This window comes from Corvus kubaryi, unplaced genomic scaffold (assembly GCF_017639235.1).
Source record: "Corvus kubaryi isolate FWS band 111438036 unplaced genomic scaffold, C.kubaryi_AGA036_p1.0 37392, whole genome shotgun sequence".
Taxonomy (NCBI): Eukaryota; Metazoa; Chordata; class Aves; order Passeriformes; family Corvidae; genus Corvus; species Corvus kubaryi.
In genome coordinates this window covers 11,873,773-11,888,849 of record NW_024581131.1, presented here as the reverse complement: position 1 = coordinate 11,888,849, position 15,077 = coordinate 11,873,773, and the positions used below count along the sequence as shown (strand labels likewise).

The following is a 15,077-nucleotide window of genomic DNA, read 5'->3' as shown; positions in this document are numbered from 1 at the left end:
ATCTTCAATTCTCTGATAATCTACAGGCCACTGATATTCAAAACACAAATTGCAGAGGATGAAGTTATTTGACAAAGAACTGGAAAGATACATACAAGAGCTTCTGTAGTGTTCAGCTGCCCTCCAAACAATTTTTCAAGTTGCCACATGGACATTATGTGATTGCAAGATATACAGGGAAGAATGGTCACGAACAGAAAAAAGGTATGACAAATTGCTGCATGAAGATGCTCAGAGCCAAACCAGACTTAATTAAAATAAACCTTGTGTCTAGGACAGGAAAGGGGTCATGACAGCCCTTTCCTATCTTCATGCTGTGTCAGCATTTGAGGTTCTTAGCCATAAACATAATTTGTGACACGGCACTGCACAGCAGACACAACAGGTAGCCTAACCTTCCTCATCATCACAGTACTAATACACTATCCAGTCAAGATGTTTACTTTCATTCACCATGACTAGAAACGTTAAACAAACACTGCCCAGAGGTGTATGAAACGATAAAATCAGGAGCACTCTTCAGAGCTTGGGCATTCTAATGACTCCTGCAGCAATCTCAGTTCCCTGCCCCTACCTTTCCTGCTCTCTTACCAACTTATACAGCCTCACTGTCTTGGCAAATAGCTTCTTTTCCTTCTAGCAGTGACAGCTGTTATTGTAGGAGACAGCACAGTATAAAGTTACTCATTAAGGGAGGTAAAGAACCATCTCCCTTCAACTCCAGTTGAACTCTGGGGGAAAATAAGTACAGTTCTTCTTTTCTTTGTGAGCAATGACATGGAACATCAGAAAGTCCTTGCCTAAGTGCACGTTATCCAGATGCCCTCAAGGAGATTAACTCAGGGCATGCAATTCCCATCCTTTGCAGTACAGGGTGTGTTCCCAGCCAGCTACACCAATTTTACACCAATTTGCTTAAATCAGAAGGGTGAGGTGGGACCTGGGTACCAGGTGTCCTGGACTTCAATCTGAGTTCACCCACTGATAGAGGAAGGGGAAAGCTTTCAATCTTTTGAATCAGACCAGCTTTTTCACCCAAATTCTCACGCACATAAAGACTGTCTTGAATCACATAAATCTTAGAGCTTTTCCCTTCCCAACATGTCCTTTTTGCAACACTGCCACAGCAAAAGAGTTGCAGCAAAGAATCTGGAGGAATGGTAAGTGGAAGGGCAGAAGAAGGATGGATAAAGGGCAGGTCAGTGATATGGCACCACTGTAAAACTGAAGCACAGGGGTCCTTTCTGAGATAAGGTGTGCTCCAGATCAGAGGTGACAGCAAAGATCCAAGCAGACAACTTAATCTTGGAATAGGAAACCACTGAGACCTTCAGAGTGCACTTCAGCAAAGCACTACCACCACTGTCTTCTTCAGGACCTACCACTCAAAATACCCATTTAAGTGCTTTGGAGAAAAGGGCCGGATGCTTTCACCCATCACAAAGCCAACTCTTCTGCCTGGTGCTATTTTGTGCAAATCAATCCCTCATTCAGAAATTAAAACCAAAATGAGCAGCACTGAAAGACACATCAGAGGAGCTCTGATTGAGGAGAAACCCAGAGCGATGCTGATTGATTACTCCCAGCATGCCTTTCCCCGGAGCAATAATGAAGTACGTGCCTGGGACGGGAGCCCTGAGCAGCGCATGGAAACATCTGAAAAGCTCGCCTGCATCCACAGACCTCCCTGCCTGAGGAGCATATTTAAAGCAGTTCTACAAAGCACTACAGCCAGGGTCTCTCCTGCAAAAAAAACATTCCCTTTCCTTCTGTTCTCCTCCCCTTTAAATCAAGCTGAAACCCCAAATCTGGGAGCACCTCTGCTATGTGTATAATGGTATCTGTCCAACATTCCTCAGTAACAGAATCACTTGGGATGGGGAGGAAAGTGCTGCTCGTCCTGGGCAGGCATAGTGCAAGGGATACAGGGAGGATAAACAATGCCCTTTGGAGGCTTCAAACAGAGCCTACTGCTGGTGCTGAAGGCAGTTGTTTTAATCCTCAGCTGTAAGTCACTGGGAAACAATAAAAGAGAATTAGCAAAGAAAACAATGAGCATTCATGCCTTATTCCTTGACTTGCAGCTGAGAGTATTCAGCAGTTCAGGGGTGGATGGGAAAACAGGAACAGGAAAACCTAGAGCAGACAGGCTCTCTGCCACTAAGAGTGGCAAAAGCAACTCATCAGCAGAAGGAAGAGTAATGCCCTAATCATAATTTTCCTGCCAGACAAGACCCAAACTCTTTCAGAAATGGTGCACAAAAAGAAATTTTATATTAAAAAAACCCAACAAAACAAAATTACTCTGCATCAGTATGCCCAGAAAAAACATAGCAAGATGATCAAAAGATTCTGTTGTTTGGATGACAAAAAGAAAAAAAATAAAAAAACAAACCAGATGGGAAGAATTGCTTCAGTTTGAACTGGAAGAGTTTTCTTTTAAAACAAAACAACACAAAGGTATTTCTTCACATTACTTCCCCAAAGTTTTGTTTAATCTAAGAAGAAACTTTATTTTTTTTACATTTTCTAACTTAAAAAACACCAACTACCACAAACAAAACACCACACAAAAGAACCCAAAACCTCTTTTTATAAAATGTTTGGATCTAATTTTAATAGAAAAAGTAGGTTTCATTTTTAAATGTTAAAAAGATCAGCTTTGGCATTTCTAAACCAAAAATACATTACATTAAAAGATTTGGAAGTAAATATATTAATGTTTAGATATACATATATACATATGTAATCTTACTGTTGGTTGAAACTATTTACTTAATTTTAACTTGATTTCATGAAGATGTATGGTCTCTGTGAAGATTCTTGGATATAAAAGTTTGTGTAATTCCTGTCTTTCATAAAAATTGTTGAGTACAGAGGTGTGATTCACAGACTTGATATACACAGCTGATTTCCTAGCCACAGGAAAAGAACATTAGACTTTTGATCAATTGGCATTACTCTTGATCAATAGAAAAAATAGATAGCAAAGGATCAAGATCCCAAGCAGCTCAGACAGCAGTTTGGGATTAGCTTTGTACACCTAACACTCAGGACTGTTGAGTACCCCTGGGGATTTATATTGCTAGTCCTAAACATCTGGATTTACATTTAGCTAGTTTGGAGTTTTCCAAATGAGTTCTTTCCAACTACATCTTGAAAAAAAAAAACCAAACCAACCAAAAAACTGCTTTTTAGAAGTCACCATCGCTTATCCCCATTTCCTGAGATGCTTTGTGGAGTATACACAACTTTATCCACCATGTGGTCATACTAAGTCTCCAGGACAGTCAGAGCTTTGCTGTACTGATCTTCAGGTATTTTAAACAACCATAAATTGTGCCTCACTTAAGTAGTCTGTACTTACAGTCTTTACTTTGAACACTGGCTTTTGGCAGAAGGACCCAGGATAGCAGAATGCCAGCTCCTGGTTCCAATCAGTTCAGAGAGATTTGGCCCTCAGTGCTGCTACCAGATAACATGCAGAACTGGGAGATGGAAAGGGAAATGGAAAAGTAAAGGCAGTCCTGGCAAATGATTACACTTTCTAGTAACGTGATCCATACATGAAGCCAACTCAACTTACAAGCCAATAACTTGTGATAAACTTATAGCTCCGTTCTGAGAGCTGAACATTCTTAGCATGGGGGAAAAAAGAACAAACTCTTTCCTTGTTAACTGAGTCCTTGTGGGAGAAATAAGTAAAAGTTGAGGATATTATTTTTAGCTTTCTTGGAATGTACTCTTGGACGTACTTTGCAGCCCGAAATGTTATAAATGGTCCAGGTCAGTTTGAGGAGTCAGTAACAAATTCTGCCTTGCCAAACATGTCCTCTGGACTGCACTGGGTGTCCATCTTTCTCTCTCTAGCCTCAGCAAGGGCTCCCCAGACAGCAGCAAGGATGCCCAAGCCTGATAGTCCTGCTGCAGAACATGGGGAAACCAGTGGTTTGGATAGCCACGAACTCTAATATCCTTTCGTTAACAGCCTCCAGGGAAAAGTGCCAGAAACACTTCCAGGTGGCAATTACACAGAGCCAGTTCACAGGAAAAGCTTCCTCCTACCCTCCTGGGCTCAGGCCTGACTCGTGCCATGCTACAGGGAGAGACTAAGCCTGTTAAAGTGCCTAGATAATTTAAAATATCAAGACAGTGCTACAAGCCATCTGAAAATTAGCACGTCGTTAGTGACTGGGCGTTTGAAAATAAACCTTTCACAGATGTTTAAAAAAAGGAAATTTATGCTCCTTAAACAGATTTCTTTGGAATATATTTCTATTTGCACATGCTGCTGGGGGTGTTGGTCCACTCATACATGCGCTGTACTCCACTTTTTGGGAAAAGGAACAGCTGCAGACAGTCACATGTTCAGCTCAAGACCTCCATACGTCGGACACTGGAAGCTAAACTACAGCAGAGCACTGCCATTATAACCCCCTCCATGTCATACAGCCACGAAATGCCTGCATATCCTCTCTACCTTAGCTCTCCTGCCATGTGCTTCTGAGGACAACAGCCCTGAATGTCCAGCACCAGTGTCCAAGGCTGCTCCTACTTTCTTATCTGCCAAGAACTGTCAACAAATGTAATGTCTGCCAAGGATGCCCTCCCCTTCATTAGAAGGTAACCGGAGCATGAGTCATCTGATAAAGGACAAACCAGACATCAGATTATCATCACCATTATCTTTACTGTGCACAAGCCTGACCTATGTGTAGGCTCCTGTCTCAAAAGAGCTCTCAAGATTTTGCACTAAATAGATGCATCAACGCAAGCAAGACACCTCAGCTTTAAAATGGGTCAGGGCATTCAAGAGTAATAATAAACTTTTTCATACTCTGCAAGTTTAAAAATCAACTAGTTTTCATTTTATTTTCTTTTTAATGTAAGACACATAGAAATTTTTTGATGTGCACTTTTACAAGTGAGGAAAGGGAATTTCTGGATTACTTCTTTCATTTTTTCTTCCCTTCCCCGTTTCTGTTTTGTCACAGAAAGGAGGAACAATGGGGAAAAATGTGAAGATAAACCCTGCAGAATTAAAACTTCTTAATCTTCAGGTTTCTCTGAAAAGGAATGCTAAGTTCCACAGAGCTAGTTTCTACACAAAATAAAATACATCTCCTACAAGAAAAAGCTTATCAGCTGTATTAGCATCTTTATATATAGATGGGGAAGGAAGGCAGAGAGGAATCAAGCTACTTCCCACTGTCAGTATGCAGTCAAAGCACAGAGCTAATAATTGAATGCAAAACTCCCCAAACCCACTTCACTACTTAGAGGGTAATACTATCCTTATTACTGATTTTAGTAGTATCACCTTTCATTGATCCCAGCTCTTACTCATAAGCCCAAGAATAAAAGCTTCAAATACATGCACATATACCCCTCTTATGTACCTGTTTCCTGAGAAATCTCTATGGTAAGAGAATAGTTCTAGCAGCTTTTAAACTAAGTCCTCAGCTTCACTCAATAGTTTTCAAAATGCAAAATCAAAAGCAAATGTACTTTTGTAGGTCTCAAAATAAGCAATGCAAAGCCTTCACTGCCATTCCCCGTGACACCCTATCTCAGCCACTCCACCCAGGACATGGCACAGCAGTGAAAGGTAGCTTTGCTTTCCCGTCCTGTCACGTTGCGTAAACCCCATTTTTCCTTGACGAAACGCTTTACCCATGATATAGTCAGTCAAAAAAAGCTTTAAATTACTCTGGCATTAGATATAAGTGGCAGGAACTGTTAGAGCTAATGACAATTTCTTTCCTCCTCCTTCATGATTGTTTCCATGTTACACAAGCTCCCAACTGCATAGGGAAACAGGCACAGCCCAAACCAGTCCCCACATGCACCACAGTTAAGATCAGAAGGATTAGCTCCTAGTCTCTGGGGCAATACCTCTGAAAAGGTCAATCCACTGCTGGCAGAATCAGCTCTAGCGACTGGTTTGAGTCCTCTAGACCCGTAAGAGACAGAAGTGGCAAACACGTGCCACACTGTCAGCAGCCACTTAAAGCCTGATGAGCTTCCTTGCAGCACCTTTGGCAGCAGAAGAGCAGAAATCTCCCACTACCAGCCAAGATCCCAAGTGTTGCTCCTCAGAGAAGGAGCTCACCAGTGGCCACACTGCTGAGAGTTGTTGGAGCGAGACTGGGCAGTGCAGGCTGCAGGAGCCCTGCCTGCCCTCGGGATGCAGGGCTGACCTGGCACTCACCCTTGGCGCTCCTCGCTCCCTCGTTAGTGCGCGCACAATGAGTATCGGCCACGACAGCTCCTGGGACAGTTATAATGTGAGCAGGCTGTGAGCCAAACACGAGGCCTGGGAGTTTGCAGGGAGCTTGGAACAGCGGCTGTTGGGCCAGGAGCATCCCATTTATCCGTGCAGTGTTAGCTCAGGCGTCCCACGCCAGCCGTGTACGTGTCAGGAGTCGTTTGCCGCTTCACTGGTAATCTGAGAACCAAGCCCAAGGGCCATCGCATCGTTCCACACCACTCACTCTGAGTGATATCTCCTCTTGGTGCCACAGTGGACAGCGTTTAGGACACACCAAATCACCCTTCATGAAGAAAAAGCCATGTGAGTGCATTCCCCTGCTATACTGGCGCCAGCTCAAGCCCAGAGTAAAGTAAAGGCCAGAAGGCTTGCCCAGTTTTATCTCTAGTATAAGCACAATTTATCATAGAGGAAGATTTTCTTGGAGACTAATTTTGTTGATATTTGAGAGTAGCACAGCTTCTCCGAACAATTTAATTCACAGTCAAAGTAAAAATTAAAGAAAATTAAAACGTTCTCAGTAAGATATCCAATTCCTTTGGTCAATGCAGCCTCCACTTGTAGGCTTTCATAAAAAACACTGAACCTTTAGAAAGTCCTTACTCCATTCTCACAAAATTGCAGTTTCTTTAAAAGTTGTCAAACTGTTCAACATTTTAATAACAAAAAAAAGTGTATATTGTCAATGCACACACAGATAATAATCATAATAATATTGAACTATTAATATTCTACCAAAAAAAGTGTTTCTAGAAAGTACTTTCTGTTTTTCCACTTCTATAATCACACCTCTGCATAACACAGATTGAGTATTGTGACATGATTGTGGTAAATGGACCTCAAAATTTGTTTCCTCTTCTTTCTAAGAAGGAATTGGGGTTTTTTCTGCTTTAATTTTTACCAAGTTTGCAACATTATCAGTTGTTGAACAGATTTTTACAGGGACAATCACAAGGAAGCAGAGCATCACAAGGAATCAGAAGTGATGGCAACCACAGGAAGCACAGCTAAAAACTGTATCCCAGTTCAAGAGGCTACAAGAGGATACAAAAGGAACAGTGCCCAAATCTTGTGGTCACATGCACAAGCACACATTCATTCCTCTTCAAGACTTATCTTTTTCCCAGCTCCCAAACCTATGCTTTTCCCACTCCAAGGTCTGCCTCTGCTTTGTGGAGCCAGGGGATTCAGCCTTCTCTGTGCTCATGTTGCTCCAGCTGTTCGTTTGTAGAAGTTGCTAAGTGGATGTGTTTGAAGTTCAGACTAATTTTGGAAAAGCAGACAGTTTCTGCTCATCAACAAGTGACAATTGCACCAGGGAAAAATACCAAACTTCAGGAGTCCTTTTCCTGAGCTGTTGCGTGTTTAGACTGACCCCTGCTACCCATAGAACTTCACTCCCCAAAATATTGCTGCTCTCAGCCTCTCTTCCTGCAGGCTCAAACATTGCAGGGTAGCTGGACTGTGGTCATCCCCAGCAGTGGGCTCAGCCACCCAGCAGAGCAGAGGAAGCTGCTGGCCCAAACTGGTGCACGCCACTCACTCAGCACTTCAGCTGCAAACGTTCATGAATAAAAGGTAGATTGTGAATGAAAAGGGACACAGAGCTCTGTGCCTCTGTCCCATGGCCTGAGCATCCTCTTCAGCAAGGAAAAAAAGGCAAGAAAACAAGCATCATTATTATTCATTATTACTGAGTTCAAGATGCAGGAAAATGCAACTTCCGCTGCTCCTGTCACAGTAGCTGGACCTCATCATTTGCTACTTTGCTTCTTTCCCTCATCACCTGAACTAACAAAGTAAGTCTTTTGCACAGCCCAAGGTGGTATACATGCGTACCAGGGGCTACCACTTTCCTTTTGCCTAGGGCTTGCACCAAAACAGAACAACTTTCAGCAAGGGGGGAAGAAAAAGCCACTGTAAAAAAAAATCAGTTTTGAGAAAGAATGTAGCATTATGCCATTTTCCTTATATGGCCACTGTTATCCCATGTGGAGGCACAAACAATAGCCAGCTTGTCAGGGGGTGGAGTAAGAAGAAGGCTTGAGGGAAAAAAATTTTATATATATATATATATATATATATATATATTCCCTGCTGGCCCTCACCCTCCATTTCTTCTTGGATTTCTTTGTGACTGCACTGAAAGGGGTCAATAGCTCCCAGCTTGAGAAATGCAGCTTTTGAAAGGACAATCACCAGCATCTGTGTTTAAAGCATGCCTTTTACTTCATGGCCTCCCAGCTGACGCAAGGCTTTTTAAAAAGTGAGCAGCAAGATAAACTTTCAGGGTAAAGAAAAAGCCAAGAGTAGAGGAGAAACAGTACCTATCTGCCTTGGGCTTACTGACACTTTCACTGGAACAAAGCTTGACTGGCAAAGCAGGGATGGAACATAAGCTGCAGATGATCCAAAGTGCTACGGATCATTACCCCTGGATTCAGTCTCCCCCTCCCCATCCTTTAAAGTCCACTATGAAACCACATGAAGCAGCTAAGCACCAAACTGGAAAAGAGTTTCAAGTGATTAAAAACAATGGGAAAATTAGCATAGGACTCATTGAGCACATCAAAGCTTTGCAATCTTCAGTGTTTAAGAATTTCGGATTTGACAAACACAGTCAACTTAGTCAAATTTTAATAAGCTTAATTAACTTATCTTGATAATGAAAGACTGGACCAGTGGCTAAGATTATATTTAGGCTTTCTGTTTGAGGAAATACTCCAGAAAAGTTATGGCACATTAGAGCCAGGACTTACTGGGAGGGAGGAGGAACAGGATTGTAACCTCCTCCTTTAGTGCCAGAGGACAGAGCCCATGTGGAAGTCTGGCACATGCCCAGTTTTTCAGGACCCCCAGGCTCCATTTCACATTGAAGCCTCATTCAAACCTACAATAGCAATTATATTGCAGTTGCTGTCTGTATTAGGACGTTGTTTTTAATTCACTTTGGAAGTGGATGAATCCACGTGTCTGCACAAGGAGTTTGTACAGCTCAGCTGTTGCTGTACTCTCCAGGTGCAACCCAGCTGAAACTCCATTCACCTGCTTTAGAAATTAACTATTCTCCCTGATAAAACCTTTCAGATTTGAGAAGCAAACCAGCTAAAATGCACAGAAAGATACTCTACTTTGTGTTAACTAAATACAACCAGTTATAATTTTCCAGCTCAAATCCATTTGACTTTGTATTTATCTGGTTATTTGACTGGAGTATTTCAGTAAACATTAGCAGAAGCCCACAACATTCAGCTAAGACAAGCCTGAAATTCACAGGTGGAAAGGTGCAGTGGTACCTCCAGCAGCATCACACAGAGCAAAAAGGTATTTCGTCCTACCAAACTGTCTGAGAGAAAAGCCAAAGAGACCAGAGAATGCTCCAGAAGCACAGAAGTAAATTGCCTCTGCAAGTCTCTAGCACTGGCAGCATATGACTTTGCATTTCACTTTAGTTTCCAATCATACAATCTTTCTCACAGGCATTCAAATACATTAGTCTGTGCTTTATCAGATCCTGAATTACCATTGTAGCAAAGCTCCTAAGTCTGAGAAACACAGTTCAGAGACGTTTCTGGGGCTGTAATGAGTACTGACAGATAAGCCACACTCAGGCAAACACACTTGCAACTGATGTCTGGTTTAACACAATACAGCCCTAAGCTTCCCTAATATAGCATAGGAAACAGAATCCTCCCATCACGTACTACTAATTGCATCTGCAGTGGTCAGGGGTTGAAAGAGAAGTAAGCAGATTAATTCTATTAGTCTGTGCAATAGTATCCCAAGGGGACAAGGGAAAATCCCATCATTTAAATCAGGACTGGTAAACGCTGCTGGGAACGATGTTACATACTAATAGGGGATTAAGAGTTTGGACTAAAGGGCCTCATTTTTTCTAGATCTGGTTTCCATGAGTCATAGCAATTAGAACTGCAAGGCTTTTTGTTTTTTTTTTTCACTTACAGATGACCTGATACATCTTTCCTAGTTGAAAACTACATTATTAAATTAATTTCTTACTTAACCCCTTCTCCACAAGATACATTTCTTTATTCCTTTGTCTGAAGAAGTTTTCTGTTTAAATTAAGGTACTTCCAATATAAAATTATTTTAGAACACAAGATCAAAATATTGCCTTATTAATAGCTTGTATGTAATAATTTTCTTTTTTTAGCATACTCCTCCCACGCTTTTAACCTATATTTATTTCAACCTTATGAGCAGACTTGATCCTCTAAAAGTACATTTTTGCTGAGAAACGTTCCCCATGCTGTAAATACATTGTAATGTTTCACCCCTGCAGACATGGCAGGATGTGGTGACAAAGCCCCTCTTGAGCCAAATGAATGGGAAAAGTCCTTTGCTCAATCCAGTGCAACTGAGCCTGAGCATCAGGAGCACTGTCTGCCTTACCTGTGTGCTGCTTTGAAGGGACAGACTTTCAGGGAAATACTTGTTCTCCTCAAAAAGTCAGGCTGCACTGAACACGCATCGGCCAGGATCCTTGCTTCGGGTCTCTAGCGCTGTGATCGAGGCTGGTCAACCTGTCAGAAACAGCAAGGAAAATACATAAGGCACATTCTGGGCCTGAGGAGAAGACTGCCACCTTGTTTTACTTCCTCCTGCTTGGGTAAAGATCAACTCCTTGTGCACCTGAAGGAAGTGAGGGGAAGCACCTCGCAGTGACCCTGCAGACCCTGTCAAGGTCCGGACTAAAGGCAAAATCTTCCTCCTTACTTTCTAGTTCATTAGGCTGACCAGAAAAGGGCTTTGACTGGAAGGCAGGAGGAGCACAGGACTATTTCCAGCAGAATAAGAAAGAAGCAACGGAGTTGCTCTGCATCTTCCCATCTTGCTCCTCTGCACAGCAGAAGAGAGTCACGCCCAGGAAAAGGTGCCGTGCATCCCCAAAAGGCAAGTTCCAGAGCAGAGGATGGAGTAGGGTGTGATAAAACACAGGTAGTTAAATGTTTAACACACACACACTCACCCCTTTCTGTATTGTATGCAACAGACAGGCACACACCTGTTCATCTACTGCATAGATGTCAAAGTACAACTTATTCTGAATGGAGCTAGCCAGAAATGATTGAGGATGAAAAAGAGGGCAAGGTGATGGAGCTGAGAAGCAGATAAGGGTGGAAGGAAGATACCAACAGGTGCTCCAGGGGTGAAAACAATAAGGCAAGCAAAAGAAGGTAAATCAGAGCCTGCAGAAAGGCACGAAAGGCAGTGGGAGAGGAGAAGGGATCATGCCAGATTGTGTCTGTTTTCTGCTTGCAGAAATCAGCCAGACACGGGGCACAGACGTGGAGCCACCTCTTTAACTGAGTGATCACTCCATAACAGCTCCTCTCTGGAGAACAACAGCGAGTCTGGATCTCATTCTCCCTGACAGCTCCAGCTCAGATATGAAGATGGCGCCGTGTAAATCCATTTCATGATATTAATTCTCTCCTCTCCAGTCTACCTTGCTGCTTTGCTTTCTTTTGAAGGCCAAATCCTCTGCCCTCCCAGCCACACCAGCACCTCAGGGTCAATGCCAGCTGTCCATATGAAACGTCAGGTAGCATCTCTGACCCCTCTGCATCACCCAATGCTTAGCACCTCCTTCAGGATCACGATGAAAATCTGGGAGAGAAGGTCTTTTCGCAGCAACTCCACCCAGCAGCCCCATAAGACACGGAGACAGGCCTGCAGCAGGACATGTCAAGCTCCCCCTCTCTGTCATGCTGTCTGAAGATGACAGCCATACTGAGCTGAACTGCCATTTGTCAATCCAGGGATTACAAAGGCACCTACAAGCCAGCTGGAAAGTGCTTATGTCACACCAGACCACATGAAAGGAAATTCCTCCCACGCACAGGGTATCAGCCCTCTGTCAGCAGCTCCCTGCTCCCCAGCACAGAGGTGTTACTTCACACTCCCCCAGGGTGAGAGAGAGGGTTCAGTGGGAACATAGGGGCCCTGGTGAGGAGTGCCCCGCAGCCTGGACACTCATCTTACATGCAGTAGGGGGGTAGCATGGTCTAGTGAGCAGAGCAGGGGCCCACCAAGTGGTACTTGGGCAGATGCTCTCCATGCCTGTGACTCCACTGGACTCTTTCAGCACTTTCAGCTGTGGTTCATCCTCCCATGGGTGTTTGCTTACAAGCCTGTTCTCTGCTCTGCACAACCTGGCATTTCAAATACACATATACCAGCCATATCCTGGTTTCTTTGAAGCAGAAGGACAAGTATTTGAGAGATGCCAGTGCTTGTATGTAGAAAATATATATGTCCGTACACTTTTGCACAAAGTGCCTGCTGCCTAATAAAAACATATCCTATTGAACACAGTCCTAGTCCTTTCAGACACAAGGTGTTGCATATTAACTCCCAGCCTTTGAAGACAGTGAGGGGAAAAAGAGAGGTTATTCAGGCTTGTAAAGTGACCCGAAACCACAACATGGAAAGTGTCATAGGCAGGCATACAGAGAGTCATCTAAAATTTGATTCAATGGCATCTTTAGTAGCAATTTTCTCTTTCCATTATGGAAGAACAGTCCTGTCCATGTAGGCAAACCCCATTCGTGCCCTATTACTATTCCAGCTGATGCACCACTGTGATCAGAAGCAGAGGGCTCTAATATATTTAAGGCCACTAATAATGTATTTTTTTTCCTGTGCGTGCTTGCTCAGATGAGAGATTTCAATCATCTCTATTCAAGGAACATTAAGAAACACAAGATATATCAGGTCATAGAAATCCTCCTCTCCGGTGGAGGACCGTGCCTCTCCTCTCCCCCCTGCTTTGTTTACATGTAATCCAATTGAAAGTGTCTCAAGCAGCAGGAATATTCCCCTTTCTCTCAGCAGACTCCAGAGAAGTCTGACAGAGAGCTGTCTTAAAGACTTGTTGCATGCATAAAGAGTCTGTCTGGTTTGTTTTTTAAAAAAATGTCATTCCTTAGTATCTCACCAGAGCAAAAGCAGTAGCTTGTGAGAAATGTGAATAAAGAAAATAAAAAGCAGGCTTCTCCAGGCTTGAAGCAGAGGGACAGAGATGGATAGCAGCACTAGAGGATCCAACACTCCTCTAGCCTGCAGGTGAATTTTCAGTAGAGGAGTAGGCCCGGTGGACTACACATCATCTGGGCTCAATACATTTTTAATATGAAAACAAAAATAAACAAAAGCTTAACGTGGAATTTCTCCTGGTTGCTGCCCCAGTCTTACATTCTCTCTAATCAGTGCTGGCTGCTATCAGAGACAAGACCCTGGATTAGACATGACCTGACCCGGACCAGCAGCTCACGGGTGCTGCTCCCACAGCACTGCACTGAGCCCCACACCCTTGGGGCTTTAGACTCTGCAGCTCCTGGATTTGATTTAAGGGGCACAAGTGACTCTGCTGGAATTTATCTTTTAAAAATTTCTTTTTTTAAAATCCAACCCTCGTCACAACTTCTTCCCCACCTCAATGCTTCTATGCTTTGGGGCCCCAGTGGTGGTATATTTTGCAAATGACTTTTTTTTCCTCTTTGTATATTTGTACAATCACACACATGGAAGTATAAAGCCATTTAATCAAGCATAAGCAATAAGAGTTTGCACTACATACTGACACAAAGATCAGGAGGAACACAGAGCATTCCCATTTAACATTTTATGCATCAGAAATAACACCAAAACTGATGTAAACCAAGCCAATTCCTCATTACTTAACACAACACAAATCTTTGTGCATTAAATACAAGTGAAAGGGAGCTGTGAAGTTGGCATTAGCTTGACAGATGTTGAGATGAGCTGCACCAGAGCTGAGTATCTCAGCCTGAAACAGTGCATGTTAAAAAGGCATCTGCTTATTGTTTGATATGTGTATTTATTTACATAGACGGCTTTGCTGACATGCTGAAAGGTTGGGGAGGGTGGTGTAGGCTGGCATTTTAAGCTCTCAGCAGCCATTCAGCAATCGGTTTGTTATCCTTTGGTCATGTCACAAGCTTCCATTTTATTGCTGAGTGGTGACAAAAGGGGGGAGAAGGGAAGGAACCAGGATCCCCTCCGCTGTGCATACTTAAGTCCCCTCCAGAAGCCCTTAGCACTCAAGGCAGCACTTCCAAGCTCAGCCTCCACAACCATGTTGCCCCTAGGGCTCATCCTCCAGTTTCTGGGGCCTCTGTGCCTTTGATACAGACATGAGAAGAGTCTTTGAAAAGCAAGTCAAACACAGGTCCTTGTGCATAAAAAGAGATCTTTTTTAACAAGAAAGAAAATTAATTAAGTGGGTAAAATCCCACAGGTTGGAGCAGCAGATGAGGAATTATCTTTCTATCAGGTTGGTAATGAGGACTAAAAAACCTCACACAAACATTAACAGCTTCATATGGGCTCATTGGCATTTCAGATCAGATGTGAGGTTTGGCATTCCCAGGAGCACCAGATGCAGCTCCAGTTACAGACCAGACTATGCAAAAATGCATTTTGCCCTGCTGAAAACAGTATTGTCACAATGCCTGAAAATTAAAGGTACAACTCTATCTACGTCATAACTTCTTCCCACAGAAATTATGCCCTGGGAGAATGTAGGTCACAACATCCAATGCCTCAGGTTGATCTGACTCACCCCTGAAACCTGAGTTTAGATATAAAAGTGTGTGTGGGAGTTATTCAACATGCCGTGGGGAACAGCCAGCACACATCTAGGTGCACATCAAATTGATTTAAGGGTCTGACATGATCAGACACTGGCCAAATCCACCACCTCTGCCCTATTGAATATAATATCAATAATAGAATATGCTGAGTTGGAAGGCACCCATCA

The 15,077-nt window shown here is 43.1% G+C and overlaps 1 protein-coding gene across 2 annotated transcripts in view; it reads right to left on the bottom strand.

The window, feature by feature from the left end:
* The window catches only part of TSPAN18 (tetraspanin 18), a 120,693-nt gene that overhangs the window by 48,648 nt on the left and 56,968 nt on the right, over positions 1-15,077 (bottom strand). For both annotated transcript variants that reach the window (XM_042038785.1, XM_042038784.1), the window contains exon 2: positions 10,685-10,815. The gene's annotated coding sequence lies outside the window, so the exon portion shown is untranslated. The remainder of the gene's footprint in view (positions 1-10,684; positions 10,816-15,077) is intronic.